At 46.9% G+C, this 15,078-nt stretch overlaps 1 protein-coding gene across 3 annotated transcripts in view; it reads left to right on the forward strand.

Moving 5' to 3' along the window:
- Nucleotides 1-2,789: 2,789 nt before the first annotated feature.
- Nucleotides 2,790-15,078, forward strand: part of AGTR2 (angiotensin II receptor type 2) — a 33,391-nt gene continuing 21,102 nt past the window's right edge. The window contains exon 1 of one of the 3 annotated variants that reach the window (XR_012788394.1): nucleotides 2,790-3,829. The gene's annotated coding sequence lies outside the window, so the exon portion shown is untranslated. Of the gene's footprint in view, nucleotides 3,830-10,122; nucleotides 10,277-15,078 lie in introns of those variants that run through there. The other 2 variants (XM_075573135.1, XM_075573134.1) reach the window with 2 other exon arrangements.

Genomic DNA, 15,078 nt, shown 5'->3' on the forward strand with positions numbered 1-15,078 from the left:
AGGAGTAAAAACAAACCTATCCATAAGGTAAGTACAACAATAGCATAGATTTACAAAAAATTAAACAAACAAAAACAAAAACACAAAGTCCTTGGCGCACTATCAGGTATATAAACCTGACAAGAAAGGAAGTCCCAATTCTTTGATTGTAGGGGTGATTAATGGGTCCGGAATCTGATCTCTCTTAAATCCTATACTCCCCCACCGTTGCCAGCTACTTACTTAAAAGTAGGAAAAAAGGGGCCTTGAAAGGTATCTTTAACTTTCTTCCTGGCAGGCTGATAATCTATGGGATGCCAGGCGATGTTACCCCCTCTCCAGACAGATGCTCGCAACACCATAAACAAAATAAAAATAAAGGAACCAATGGTATGATACCGTAAAATGTAATAAAACAATATAGGACTAAACAACAGTACACTCACATGCTGACCATCCCTATGAACAGGATACAATGTGCCGTCCGCTTGCGTGAGAGGATGCCGGAGTGATGCAGATGGGGGTGGGATCCTGCGTGAATCCCCGTTTCGTGGCCGCGACTCGGAGCGCCTGGTCCCCCTCCGATGACGTCACTGCTAGTGCGCCCCTTCTCCTCTCCACACGCGTGCACGTCCTGATAGAACTCAAGGGTGGGGGAGTTTAGGATTGACCAGAAGTTACTGCGCAATGGTTGGTTTGTTTTGTATAATTGCAGATCTTGATCTACCATTTCAAGGACTTTGTGTTTTTTTTTTTTTTTGTTTCATTTTTTGTAAATCTATGCTATATTAACACCCAGCGTCACACGGGCCGACAGGATGCTGCAAGAGATTGGCCCATGTGACCCAGGAGTATTAAATCACCATATGTTTTCCTGCGGGGGCGGTACCGGTGCTACCTTTACAGGTAACTTCTCAGAAACCAGATTGTCTCTGGAGCTAAAAATATCAACTTTCAGCTCTTGTGACCCCCTTCTTAACCCCCTCCCCTATGAGGGATGGAGGGGGGGGGGTGAATCGAACAAGGCAAACTCCCCCTTTGAGATATAATTTTATAGTTACATATGTAGCGAAAAGAGTTGCACGCCAAAAATAGTGGTCAAGTGGTTAGTATCCAGATGGATAAATACTCACCACTTGACCTCTATTTTGGAGCATCACTTTTTTTCGCTTAATTTCTATGGTATTTGAGTTTCAGCACCTACAAGTATTTTGAATTTTTGAGTGCACGTATACTTCTATATATTTTGGACTACAGCTATACATGGACAGATATAGAGAGATATACATGGATATCTTGCGCATTCATATATACACAGGTTATTGTTAGAATAACATTTTTCACGATGAGGCTGAGAGAGGGACTACGTCTTGCTACATACTGTGGGCAGGAGGGGCCAGCAGTACCGTGAGTGAAATAAGATGTATTCCGCCAAAGAGGACTAAAAATACGCCACTGATTCCATCTCAAGTTCTGCGTTCCCAGGATTTTGTTACTTTGGCCCATTTTTACATAGGAACAGAATAACAAAGTGCCACACGCTCTGGCAGTTACCGAAATGTCTAATTCTGCTATCCGTGTACGGAAGATAAAAATGATATATTGCTGTTTGCTCAATTCTTGCTTCTCCCACATATATAATCCCTTGACTGTGGAAGGAGAAGCCAATGGATAACTCTTCCCAGAGAGGAAGGTTTCAGGGTTCCCTTGGTCGGAATCTGTTTTATTTGGCACTGAGAGGTAAAAGTGCTTGGTACACTGTAGCTTCACAGTACCAAATAACAGCAAGCAATGTAGCTGTGGATGTCTTTAGTACGGTGATGTGATATCAACATTTAGTTATCGCATTATGGGGGAGATTCATTAATAAGCGCTGATGCTTGGTGTCCCGATCCAGTGTAACGTGTCGCTGATTTGAATAGCAGTTAGCGCCGGATCTGGGTGTGATACCCAGCGTCGGAGCTTAATGAATCTCCCTCTATGGTCCTTATTAAATATGCAGTGATTTACAGCTGCCGGGACCCAGGAAACAAGGTGGCTGTTCAAATCTTGGGGGACCAATAGGAAGCCTCGACATCATGGGTTTTGGTTTCCTATTGGACGCCCATTTAAATACCTTGGAGAAACCAAGAAGCAATATGGTAACGTCACCAGTATGTCGGGGAACAGGGGGACCAGGAGTTAAAAAAATAATAATGCAGTTAAGCTACAGGAGACTCCCTGGTTCCCATGCTGGCAAAATCAAACCTCACTCCATTTTCTGTATGATTGCTGCTTTAAGACGCATGCGATCCATTTTCCTTAATTCACCCTTTCTATGCAACATTTACATTTCCGTTGAATACTCCAAAACCTGCCACTTCTCTCGAGTATATTTGTAGTTTTCAGCACTCTCATACAACTTTTGGCATTAATGAGGCAATCCTCTTTAAAAAAAACAAAAACAAATGTCTTCTAGCAGTAAAGGGGTTAAACCAAGCAACAAGGAGACAAAGTGAGGCACAAATGGTTGTTAAGATGCTGTGTTGCTTGTTAGCAGGGGCCGACCTCACTTGCCAGCAGGGCCACCATCAGCGGGGGACAGAGGGCACTGGAGTCCCGGGCCCGTTGAGTCAGGGGGGCCGCCGCCGGCGGGGCCCCGTGTGTTAAAAAAAAAAAACGTCTTAAAAAAAAAGGCTGTGTCAAAAAAATAAATAAATAATGAGGAGAAGGGATCCAGTCAGGTCTCTCCTCGTGGGCGGGGAGTGGGAGGACTTAAGCTAATATAAGCAACTGCACAGGCGGGAAAAGCGTGTTTGAATGTTCCCGGCTGTGCAGTTGATTATTCAAATACACAACACCACAGAAACGTTAAGTAAATCCATGCTTTAATTGTTATTTGTCCTATGAATGTGATTGTCTGTCTAAGTTTCACCCTCAGTCACTGTTGTGTGTGTGTCTGTCTGTCTGTCTACAGTGTACTGTATACTCTCTCTAGTCTGTTTTTTGTCTGTCCGTCCCGTCCGACATCCCCCCCCCCCCATCTGGCATCCATCGAAAGCCCCCCACCCCAGGCCCCAACACCCACCGAGTCCAGCCGCAGCCTGCTCCTCACTTCCACCGGCATCCACACGGTCTCTTCTCCGCCCCCCCCCCCCACACCACCACCGGCATCCACCCCTGTCCCCCGAGGCCCCCACACCTACCGGCCCGGCATCAAGAGATCCTCCGCGCAGCCCTCCACTCCTCCGCGGCATCTGTTTTGGGCCTAGCCCACGCGTCCCTCCGAGCCGCAGCTTGCTCCTCACTCGACTCCCCCCCCCGGCATCCACACGGTCCCTACCCCCCGCCCCCCCCCGGCATCCACACGGTCCCCCCTCCACCCAACCGGCAACCACCCCCCTCCACTGGCATCCACCCCCCCCCTATTGGCATCCACCTCCCCCCCGCTATTGGCATCCACCTCCCCCCCTATTGGCATCCACCTCCCCCCCGCTATTGGCATCCACCTCCCCCCCCCCCTATTGGCATCCACCTCCCCCCCCCTATTGGCATCCACGTCCCCCCCCCCTATTGGCATCCACCTCCTCTCCGCTATTGGCATCCACCTCCCCCCCCTATTGGCATCCACCTCCCCCCCCTATTGGCATCCACCCCCCCCCCCTATTGGCATTCACCTCCCCCCCTATTGGCATTCACCTCCCCCCAGGCCCTACCGGAATCCTCCGCCGGGTCGTCCCACCCAGGACCGATAGAAGCCTCCCCCCGCAGGTCGATTTAAGGCCCCCCCTGTGGGCCGGTTGAAGGCTCCCGAGTCTACCCCCCCCCTGTTTGGAACGATTGAAGGCCCCCCTGTGGACTGGTTGAAGAGGTACTGTAACTAATACTAAATTCAATATTGTCTATACCCCTTACACCCATACTTAACCCCTTCCCCCCCAGGCCTATACTTAACCCCTTCACCCCAGGCCTATACTTAACCCCTTCCCCCCAGGCCTATACTTAAACCTACGTAAACCCCCCAGGCCTATACTTTACCCCGTCCCCCCAGGCCAATACTTAAATCTACGTAACCCCCACCAGGCCTATACTTAACCCCTTCCCCCCAGGCCTATACTTAAATCTACGTAACCCCCACCAGGCCTATACATAACCCCTTCCCCCCCAGGCCACCCCATGGAGGCACCCGCTCCTTTCATTTGGCCCGGGCCCCATGATTTCTGATGGCGGCCCTGCTTGGCAGTATTGCTTACATTTTTGTTGGTTGCAGTTCAAGTATAATTAGCTGTCTCAGATATAACAATCTGTTTTCTCAGTCATTTCAACTTCTCTTTTCATCCGTCTTAAAGGAGCAGCCCAAGCGACCTTTTTTTTCCATTTTTCAATTTGAGATGGCAAATACACTCTGCAAACTGTGTGCCTCTGGGTGCAAGGGCACAGCCCACTGACCCTTTATCAGATGGAGTGAGGGGCAGATCTCAGGTCTCAACAAGTTTCTCTTAGTCCAGCTGATTTTGAGCCACCCTAGGGTTGCCCGGTGTCCGGTTTTGAACTGGACAGATCGATATTTTCCCCCTGCGTCCGGTAAAAAAAAGAGAGGTAATACCGGACATGTATGTGTCCAGCATGACCTCTCTGAACGTGCGGTGGGCAGGCAGCGCGAGTCGGACAAGTGTCCCGGGCTCGGAGGCTGCTGGGGGCCCAGTGGCCGGACAGGGCAGTTGCTGCCGGACCCCGGCTCTCCCCCTGCTGCAGGCTTCTCTCCCTCACAGACTGTGTCCCACATTGAGTTTGTGACTTGAGAGGGAGGCCCGGCGCGCGCCAGCATGAGAGGGAGGCCCGGCGCGCGCCAGCATGAGAGGGAGGCCCGGCGCGCGCCAGCATGAGAGGGAGGCCCGGCGCGCGCCAGCATGAGAGGGAGGCCCGGCGCGCGCCAGCATGAGGGAGGCCCGGCGCGCGCCAGCATGAGAGAGAGGCCCGGCGCGCGCCAGCATCACAAGCTCAACATGGCACAGTCAGTAAGGGAGAGACGCCTGCAGCAGGGGAGAGCTTGGGCCCAGCGGCAACTGCTCTGTTCGGCCCCCGCAGCCACCGCCTGGACAGAGACCTGAGACCATCCCCAAGCTAAGTCTGTTTTTTTTTATATGTATTGTGGAGGTATATTTGTATTGGGAGGGTTGGGTATTTTTATATGTATTATGGGGCGGTTATATTTCTATATGTATTGGGGGGGTGTAGGTGTATTTTTATATGTATTATGGGGGGAGGGTATATTTTTATATGCATGGGGGGGTGTAGGTATATTTTTATATGCATTGGGGGGGGTGTAGGTATATTTTTATATGCATTGGGGGGGTGTAGGTATATTTTTATATGTATTGGGGGTTGGGTATTTTTATATGTATTATGGGGGGCGGTTATATTTCTATATGTATTGGGGGTGTGTGGGTATATTTTTTATACGTATTGGCGTGTGTGGGTGTATTTATATATGTATTGGGGAGGTGGGTATATTTTATATGTATTGGGGGTGGGTATATTTTTATATGTATTGGGGGGGTTGGGTATTTTTTAATATTTATTGGGGTGGAGTGGTTATGTTTGTATATGTATTGGGGGTTGGGTATATTTTTATATGTATTGGGGGTGTGTGTGGGTGTATTTTTATATGTATTGGGGGCGAGTGTATTTTTATGTGTATTGGGGAGGGGGGGGGTGTATTTTGCACCAATTTGCACCATTTCATATTCTATTTCGTAAAAAATGCTGGGAGGGCACTCAATCACCAAAACCCTCCCCAGACTGTTGAAATGGTGCAAATTGGTGCACACTTGGAGGTGAAATTTAGAAAAAATGACATAACGGTCTGATCATTTATAAATAGCACACCTCCCCACCGACTTTTCGAGCGTGTCGTATTTTTCACCATTGTGTCCAGTATTTTTGGAGAAGCCGCCTGGCAACCCCTAGCCACTGCACATCTTAAATCTTCAATTCAATCTTACTGATACAATTCAGCACTTTTCCATTGCAATGGCATATTTTGGTCCCCAGTCTCCAAATCTCACTGATATTGGCGTATGGAGGTTGTCACGGTATCTCTGATGGAGGTTGTCACAGTATCTCTGATGGAGGTTGTCACAGTATCTCTGATGGAGGTTGTCACAGTATCTCTGATGGAGGTTGTCACAGTATCTCTGATGGAGGTTGTCACAGTATCTCTGATGGAGGTTGTCACAGTATCTCTGATGGAGGTTGTCACAGTATCTCTGATGGAGGTTGTTACAGTATCTCTGATGGAGGTTGTCACAGTATCTCTAATGGAGGTTGTCACAGTATCTCTGATGGAGGTTGTCACAGTATCTCTGATGGAGGTTGTCACAGTATCTCTGATGGAGGTTGTCACAGTATCTCTGATGGAGGTTGTCACAGTATCTCTGATGGAGGTTGTCACAGTATCTCTGATGGAGGTTGTCACAGTATCTCTGATGGAGGTTGTCACAGTATCTCTGATGGAGGTTGTCACAGTATCTCTGATGGAGGTTGTCACAGTATCTCTGATGGAGGTTGTTAGAGTATCTCTGATGGAGGTTGTCACAGTATCTCTGATGGAGGTTGTCACAGTATCTCTGATGGAGGTTGTCACAGTATCTCTGATGGAGGTTGTCACAGTATCTCTGATGGAGGTTGTCACACTATCTCTGATGGAGGTTGTCACAGTATCTCTGATGGAGGTTGTCACAGTATCTCTGATGGAGGTTGTCACAGTATCTCTGATGGAGGTTGTCACAGTATCTCTGATGGAGGTTGTCACAGTATCTCTGATGGAGGTTGTCACAGTATCTCTGATGGAGGTTGTCACAGTATCTCTGATGGAGGTTGTCACAGTATCTCTGATGGAGGTTGTCACAGTATCTCTGATGGAGGTTGTCACAGTATCTCTGATGGAGGTTGTTACAGTATCTCTGATGGAGGCTGTTACAGTATCTCTGATGGAGGTACACTTTCCGGCTCATCACTTATTACACTTCATATTTGGTATACAACATTTTAAAACAACTTTGGGTGTGGCTTCTATCGCTAAATATTCTGAAGAGAAAGAAACCGTTTGTGAGCATTAGACATTAACAATTCATATTTCCGACGCACATATTTTGACGAAAATCTCGACTCTTGCGGTCCCTAATATCAAGTGCAGTTACTGATCAAATAGATTCATCATGTTTAAAAAAGTGCAGAGAATGTTCACATCAACAGATAATCAGGCACCAGAATAACACGATGATAGAACTACAGAAATAACCACATTTAGGATAGCTGCACTCGTTCCTCTTTCTAATACTGTTTGATGCATTGCTGGGTAAGAGGCAGTTAATGATCTGTTAACTTACAGTAAAGTGAATCCAAGTGAATGCATTGTTAACTGTGCACCACTCAACTTCTCATCCTATTGAATAAGGAGGCCACAGAAAACACATTTCTACAGTGGCTCTTAGCAATGGATTAGACTGCGTCCATAGTGCAGGAGACCCCGCGAGCAACATCGCTCGCTCCGAAAACAAACACTAGGACGCCAATGTGTATGTCTGTAGTGCGCGCGCGTCCACAAGCGCGACAACAATGTTTGAATTTCCCGCGCGACGGCCGGTTAATGTGAGCAGTTCGCCCAATGAGAGCGAACCTGACCCGTGATGTCACGGCCGCGCCCCCGACACACCTCCACCACGCCCCCCATCCCATCTCGCAAACATGCAGGCCACAAATCTTGGCAAGTACAGGCGCGCGTGACGTCACGCTTTTGGTCGCCTGCACTATGTCCGAGGCCTTAGTTGGGAATAGGAGTGGCTCACTAAGTAAAGACACTGACTGGCACTGAGTTTGAAGCAGGGAACCTGGTTCAATTCCCGGTGTCGGCTCCTTGTTACCTTGGGCAAGTCACTTTATCTCCCTGTGCCTCAGGCACCAAAAACATAGATTGTAAACTCCACCTCCACCTGTGCCTGCAAAATGTCTCTCGCTACGTAAAACTAGCAGCGCTATACAAGCATATGATGTTATTAGTCTCTCATGGAAGGATTACCATATTTTCCTCTGACCCCTTGAACAGCGGTGTTAAACACTGCTACAGCGATTCTAGGCTCTTATCCAATTGTCATATATTATTTTTACTGTTCACATTTCTTTTTGTAATTTACAAGCAGGTTGGCTATCAAATTCTAATAAAATTAGAGCAATGCACCGAATAAATGTTTGATATAAGAGTCAAAAGAGGAAACTAAAATTGAGACATTTCCAGTTGAACAAAATGTAATTTCAGATGGCTGCTATGAACTGAGGGCTTAACTGTAGGGGTTGTACACTAGAATACATATCTTGGCCTCCTCATCCATAGATGCCGGTGTGTGTAATCGGGGTCAGAGCCTGTGAAATATTCAAATTAGCATTGGTATTTTATACCCTTTTAGTTGACAAATCGGTCACTTCTCTACTAATTTAGTTGTCAGTGGCTAATTATTTAAGAATACATCATTACAAAAAAGTGCGCAGATTGTCAGCATTATAGTACCAGTAAAATAAACAAACACAACGTTACAGTACTTTAAGGATCGTCGTAGCGTGATGACTTTGTCGAAGATCAGAAACCCTTGTGATGATCATACAGTATGGGGATTAACACTTTGGAATGCTTTTGATATACTGTAGCTTCTTCCTTCACATTGAAACAATGGAGGTCCCTAACAATGGCCTTTCTGACTAGGGTCTTGGGATCCCCTGATAAATGTCCCTTTGAGATAGCCAAAAGTTGTTGAACTTTATTATATTTATATGGTAGTTAAATATGCATATTTGGTTCTAAAGGCTTGTCCCAAAAATCCTAATACTGGTAGTTTTATGGTTTCAATAGACTTCTGACTTCTCGGTATCCCTTACCCCTATCTACATTTTCAAACCCTATTGGTCCGGCACTATAAGCAACTGCAATTACCCTACTCCTACTGTCTCTGTATGTCTCCCAACATACCTCTCAGATTGTCAATTATTTGCAGCAGGGATCACTCTAATAATGCATATTTTGAATTTTTTTTTGCACTTATGATGTTATAACACCCTCTATTCTAATGCCTGCTCTTTGAAGTTCTATTTACAGTATAGTAACACAATATACAATACATACATAGCATACACAACATGGCCCCTCTCTACTCCATGTCCTGATTCTTTTGCATTAATTGACTTTCCTTTGACTTTTTTTTTATAATTGCTCTGGTGTTTTGTTTCCTAATTCTTGAAGCTCGAGTCTTTAGTACCGTAGCACTTATTTTTGTTTTTTTGAGTTCACAAGCCCAGTCTTTGCAGTCACAGAAGTTGCAAATCATGTTGTATATTTAGTTTCATTTAGGGCCATGAGAAAAATATGAGGCTAATAAGGAGTTACATCCCACTTAGCATTCCAAGAAATGCTGGATATCATACAAATGTGACTTCATATTGTATCATGACAACAACACAATAAGACATGTTCTACTTTATGATTTCAAAAATATTGGCAAATACTTGCTAGAAGGTCACATAAAACTGAAAGGATCATTCCGGGTGACATTTTTATTTGTTTAAATGTATGCAGCATTTGGTTACCTTTAGTGAAACATAATTACCTAAGCGGCCGATCGATCCGTTGTCCTGTGATCGATCGGTGAAGATCAGGCTCTCTGGACTCCCGTAATGGCCGGCACTGATTCAATTCTGCAGTCAGTGGAATGCAACAGCTACAATATTACCTTATGTTACTAAGGTTAACGTTGTGGCTGAGGTGAAAGCTGTAACAGACCGTCTCCTGCTGGGGACACTGCAAGAGGTCTGTTTGTGATAATTTCTTACCAAAGCTCTTGCACTGCTTGGGAGAGGGCAGGGCTCAAAAAGAGGTGTGCTGGAGCTTGCTATAGCAACCAGAGTGTGCTCAATATTAAATCTCATTAAATGACACACACATGACAGCAAGACATACTAAAATTAACACAGTCCATTAATGTATACAAGTGAAAAAAATAATCTACTCCCCTAGCTTTTTCCTATGTTGCTCCAATAATCACCCGATATTGTTAGCAGAGGGGCAATGCATATTGTCAATGATTTTATGTGTTATTCTAATTCTGTTGAATGGGAAATTTCAGCCGAAAATGACCTGATCGGTCGCTGTCACATATGGCACACCTGTGTATCGCTCGGCCTGCCCGCAAACCAGACGAAACCCCGGTACTGAGGTGGATCGGACAAATACCACACACCTAACAGCAAGCGGGGGCGTGGCCGGAGTGTGGTAAGTAGCGTAGCTGGTCCGGGGACAAAAATAGAAGTAATTCGGTACTTGCCAAATCCGGCGTAGAATGGTTGAGTCCGTAAGCCAATAGTCAAGGAGTAGAGAAGGGTGCATCTTGAGTGTCCATAAGCCAAGGTCGTGAAGATGAGAGCAAAAATAGATCAAAGCGGCGGTGCACTGCCATCGTCAGGTTATGGAAGATAGGAGATCCACACGCAGTAGAAATCAATAAAAGGTTGTAGTTTTATTCGTGCATATACACTGGAAAAATATGCTACAGAGCGAACTCTGACGCATTTCGTCCCTGCCTGGGACTCTTTGACTCTTTGACAAAGTCCCAGGCAGGGACGAAACGCGTCAGAGTTCGCTCTGTAGCATATTTTTCCAGTGTATATGCACGTATAAAACTACAACCTTTTATTGATTTCTACTGCGTGTGGATCTCCTATCTTCCATAACCTGACGGTGGCAGTGCACCGCCGCTTTGTTCTATTTTTGCTTTACTTCTCTGGGCTGGAGCACGCTACTCTTTACTTCCGGTTCAGAGGTACCTGACGTCATCGCTGGATGCTGAACGCCGACCGCTGAGCGTGGATCAGAGACCCGTCGTGTCAAGAATGTGAGTGTTTGCGCTCCTTATTCTATCCCCCCCGTGCACCTCCGCTGTGAGGTTACCTTGACTCTGTGTGGCGCCGGATGTATGAGGGCAGTGGCGGAGGGTGGCGACATATTCAGCTGTATATGTTCCTTCTCAGGGGACACGGCTGTGTTGTTGCTCCACATCCTCCTTACCATATCTCAGCCCCTACCCGTGTGACGCTACGATACAGGGTTCAAGTGGGGTAATTATATTCATGCAATATTTATCTTTCAATGGGACTCTGAACGGAAGATTGCTTTATTATTTATGATGCAGTATATATTTTTTCTGGACTTTTGATAGTATTACCTGCAAATGATTTGAAGCATCAGTAATTCCTTGGAGCAATTCTAGGATTTTCATTATACGTGAAGATGAGAGAGCTGCGTCGTCGAGGGTCCGTTTGCCAAGTCCAAGGGGTATAAAAATCGGCGTGGTAGAGTGTCCGTAAGTCAAGTCCGGGGGTCCAGAAAGCAGCGTGGTAGAAATCCAAAGCCAAGGTCAAAATCCAGGGAGGTCAGCAGAGAATCCAGGGACAGGAAAAGGGGCTGAAACAACAAGAGAGTGAAGCAGAAGCAGACAGCACCAGCTATATCTATGTCTATGTACAGTAGCTATGCAGAGCACTGGGAGAATGGGGAGACAGAACTAAATAGTGGGCAGGGGCCTATCAGGGGAAAGGGAGGAGCGGAGGTGCGGTCCAGGGATTCATCCTGATAGGGGAGAGAAGCCTGGGGGCTGACCCGGGTAGAACTGGGGCTGGGGAGCTAGTGCGCAGTTCGCAGGCCCGTAAGGAGGAGGCGGGACTACCTCCAGGATGCCGGGTATGAGAAGCTTGGGTCCGCGCGCCCCTGTAATGAAGACGCGCGCGACCCGGAAGAGGGAGACCAGCCGCGGGGGTGACGCCAACAGCAGAGGAATGCCGCCGGGGATTCAAGGGCAGCGGCGGCAAAATGTAAGGGGGCGCCGAGAGTGGGAGTCCCCGAAGCGCTGGACCTTTCAACCTGTGAGCACGTGACCTGCATATCATCTAAGATCTGACTCCAAAAGACTGTCCATGGTCCCAAGGTTCAACAAAGTATCCGGCCGCTCCTCCTTCTCTTTCCGTGCACCACACAACTGGGACAATGTACTGGAGACTCTCACAGCCGCCACCACTCTAAGTTCTTTCAAAACTAAAGCTGTCTCACATTTTAATCTGGTCTGTAACTGTTACATACGCCTATAACATGTATTATCTTTAACTGTGCATGCAATGTCTTGTATATAATGTATACCCTCTTCACTTAATGTAACTATGTATTTGTAACCATGTATTTGTCATCATAACTCTATGCCCAGGATATACTGTACTTGAAAACGAGAGGCAACTCTCAGTGAATGATTTCCTGGTAATTTATTTTTATAAATACGGGACAAGGGTTAATACACACAGTTCTCTAGCTTGCCCACTTTTCACCTTTGTAAACGTCCCTCAAATGAACAATATATCCCCTCAACCCGTCCTCACATACCACCTGTCACAACCAGCACACTGGTGAGCATGTGACTCAGATATGCAACCAGGGTTAAAACACACTCTAGCCAACTCACCTTTCTCCTCTGCAAGGTACTTTCAATGTGTTAATATTAACCCCTTACTCAATTGCAATCATACCTATCCATTTCCACCACCCAAGAAGTATGCAAAAAAATACCATTAATATATATCTGCCAGGGTCAGAGGTCCCTGTTTATTATAGAAAAACTATGCACTTAACACACCAAAATCTGTTGTAGCAAAATGTGTCCAAAAAATTAAATCACTCTCTACCGAGTGTGCAACAGTTAATCCAAAGCCCAAGCATTACTTATTAAATGGTTTTATATAAATAAAAATACAGTGCTTTAGATTACTGAAAAAGATTATTACAAGAACATACAATTACAATAAAAGACGTTTAAAAAGGTTCCTAGATATATGAAAGACCTCATATCTTAATTTCTCCAATACTTAGGCACACGTGAGTCACATCAATAGATTAAGGCGAGGTTGATGAATGTATCAAGACTAATTTTCATTGGTGTGCTCCTAAATTTGAGTGACAAATGGATATCTGTCCCTGCCAACCTCCTAGACATGAGGTGTCTGGTCTTATTGCATTAGTCTCCTTAAACGATTACAAATATCTAAACATAATAATTTAGAAGCGGTTATCACCAGATATCTTCATTTTTATTAAAGTCCTCCAACTAAGGGGTGACTTGTGTGTCACCCTTCTCTGTGATGAACAAATGATCATTCAAGACTGTCACAGCTTCCTTTGAAAGTGGCTTGTTCATATACATGTTAAGAGAGCAATCATTTAATCCCATCTCTGGCAAAACAAATGCCCTTATCTCCAGGTTCTATTAGTCTCATGCAACACACATGGTACTTTGAGTGGGCTATACGTGATAACCCACCAATTAAGACCTCTTTGTAGATCTGCACACACCTAGGAAGAGTCTTGACCTGTCACAAACCTAATACAGCTAAACCCCGTTATAACGCGCCTCGTTTACCGCGATTCGGTTATAACGCGGTTTTCCCGTGGCTCCCGTTTTTGCACACTGCACACACTGCACACACTCACTGCACACACACTGCTCATTGCTCACACTGCCACACTGCACACACACTGCACACTGCAAACACACTGCACACTGCACACACTGACACACTGCATACACACTGCACACACACTGCACACTGCACACACACTGCTCATTGCTCACACTGCACACACTGACACACTGCACACACACTGTACACTGCACACACACTCCTCATTGCTCACACTGCACACACTGCACACACACTGCACACTGCACACACACTGCACACTGCACACACACTGCTCATTGCTCACACTGCACACACTGACACACTGCACACACACTGCTCATTGCACACACTGACACACTGCACACTGCACACACACTGCACACTGCACACTGCACACACTGCACACTGCACACACACTGCTCATTGCTCACACTGCACACACTGACACACTGCACACACACTGCACACACACTGCTCATTGCTCACACTGCACACACTGACACACTGCACACACACTGCTCATTGCTCACACTGCACACACTGACACACTGCACACACACTGCACACTGCACACACACTGTACACTGCACACACACTGCTCATTGCTCACACTTCACACACTGACACACTGCACACACACTGCACACTGCACACACACTGCATTCTATACAAGCTTAAACTAAAAGGAGGAGCATTAAACACTCTTTAAATATAAAAAGTTATCACAACTCACAAAAATTCCCACTTCTAAAGGACCAATTTATAGCTATATACTGTATTAATAAATAATGCACCCTTACAAATACTGTATATACTGCTCCAAGTCAGTGGAAAATCTAACTTGTGTGGGCTGGTAGGATGGCCCGGTGCAGCGCGGGGGGGCAGGTAGGTGGGTGTTAGGGCCCGGGGCGGGGGGTGGGAAGTCATTGTGCTGTGGGGGGGTGGCGGGGCCCTGCGCTGCGGCTACGGCGGGCCCTGTACTGCTGCGCGAGGGCCCTGTGCTGCGGCGGGGGGGGGGGGGAGGGGGGGGTTAGCGGTCTTCCGGAGACTGCTTACCTGTCTCCAAAGCAGCACACTTATGCAGGCACCCCTCACGTTCGCCGTGCGCATGCGCATGCGCCGTGCGGCTCGTGAGGAGTGGATGTTGCCTGCCAGTTCCCTCTGTTCCTCTGCGGTTCACACTTACACACACTCACAGACACTTACACACACACTCAGACACTTATACACACTTACAGACACTTACACACACTCACAGACACTTACACACACTCACAGACACTTACACTTCAGACCGTGGTGATTTTTAAATATAGTACCAGAAAGTACTGCCGTTGCGGGGGTGGCGTCGGTGGGGAGGTCGCGCGGCAGGGAGCTGAAAACTGGCGGAAACTGGTTGTATAGCGTTTTTTTTTCTATTCACGTGGTGTCAGGGGGAAGCCGGGACCGGAGGGGCATCCCCGCTCCCATCTCCTGCCCCGCGGGCTGTCCCGCGGTGACAGGGGGAAGCGGGGACCGTAGGGACATGCCCGCTCCCATCTCCTGTCCCGCGGGATGAATCTGCGTTAAAGCGGC

Source organism: Ascaphus truei, chromosome 16 (genome assembly GCF_040206685.1).
Source record: "Ascaphus truei isolate aAscTru1 chromosome 16, aAscTru1.hap1, whole genome shotgun sequence".
Lineage (NCBI taxonomy): Eukaryota > Metazoa > Chordata > Amphibia > Anura > Ascaphidae > Ascaphus > Ascaphus truei.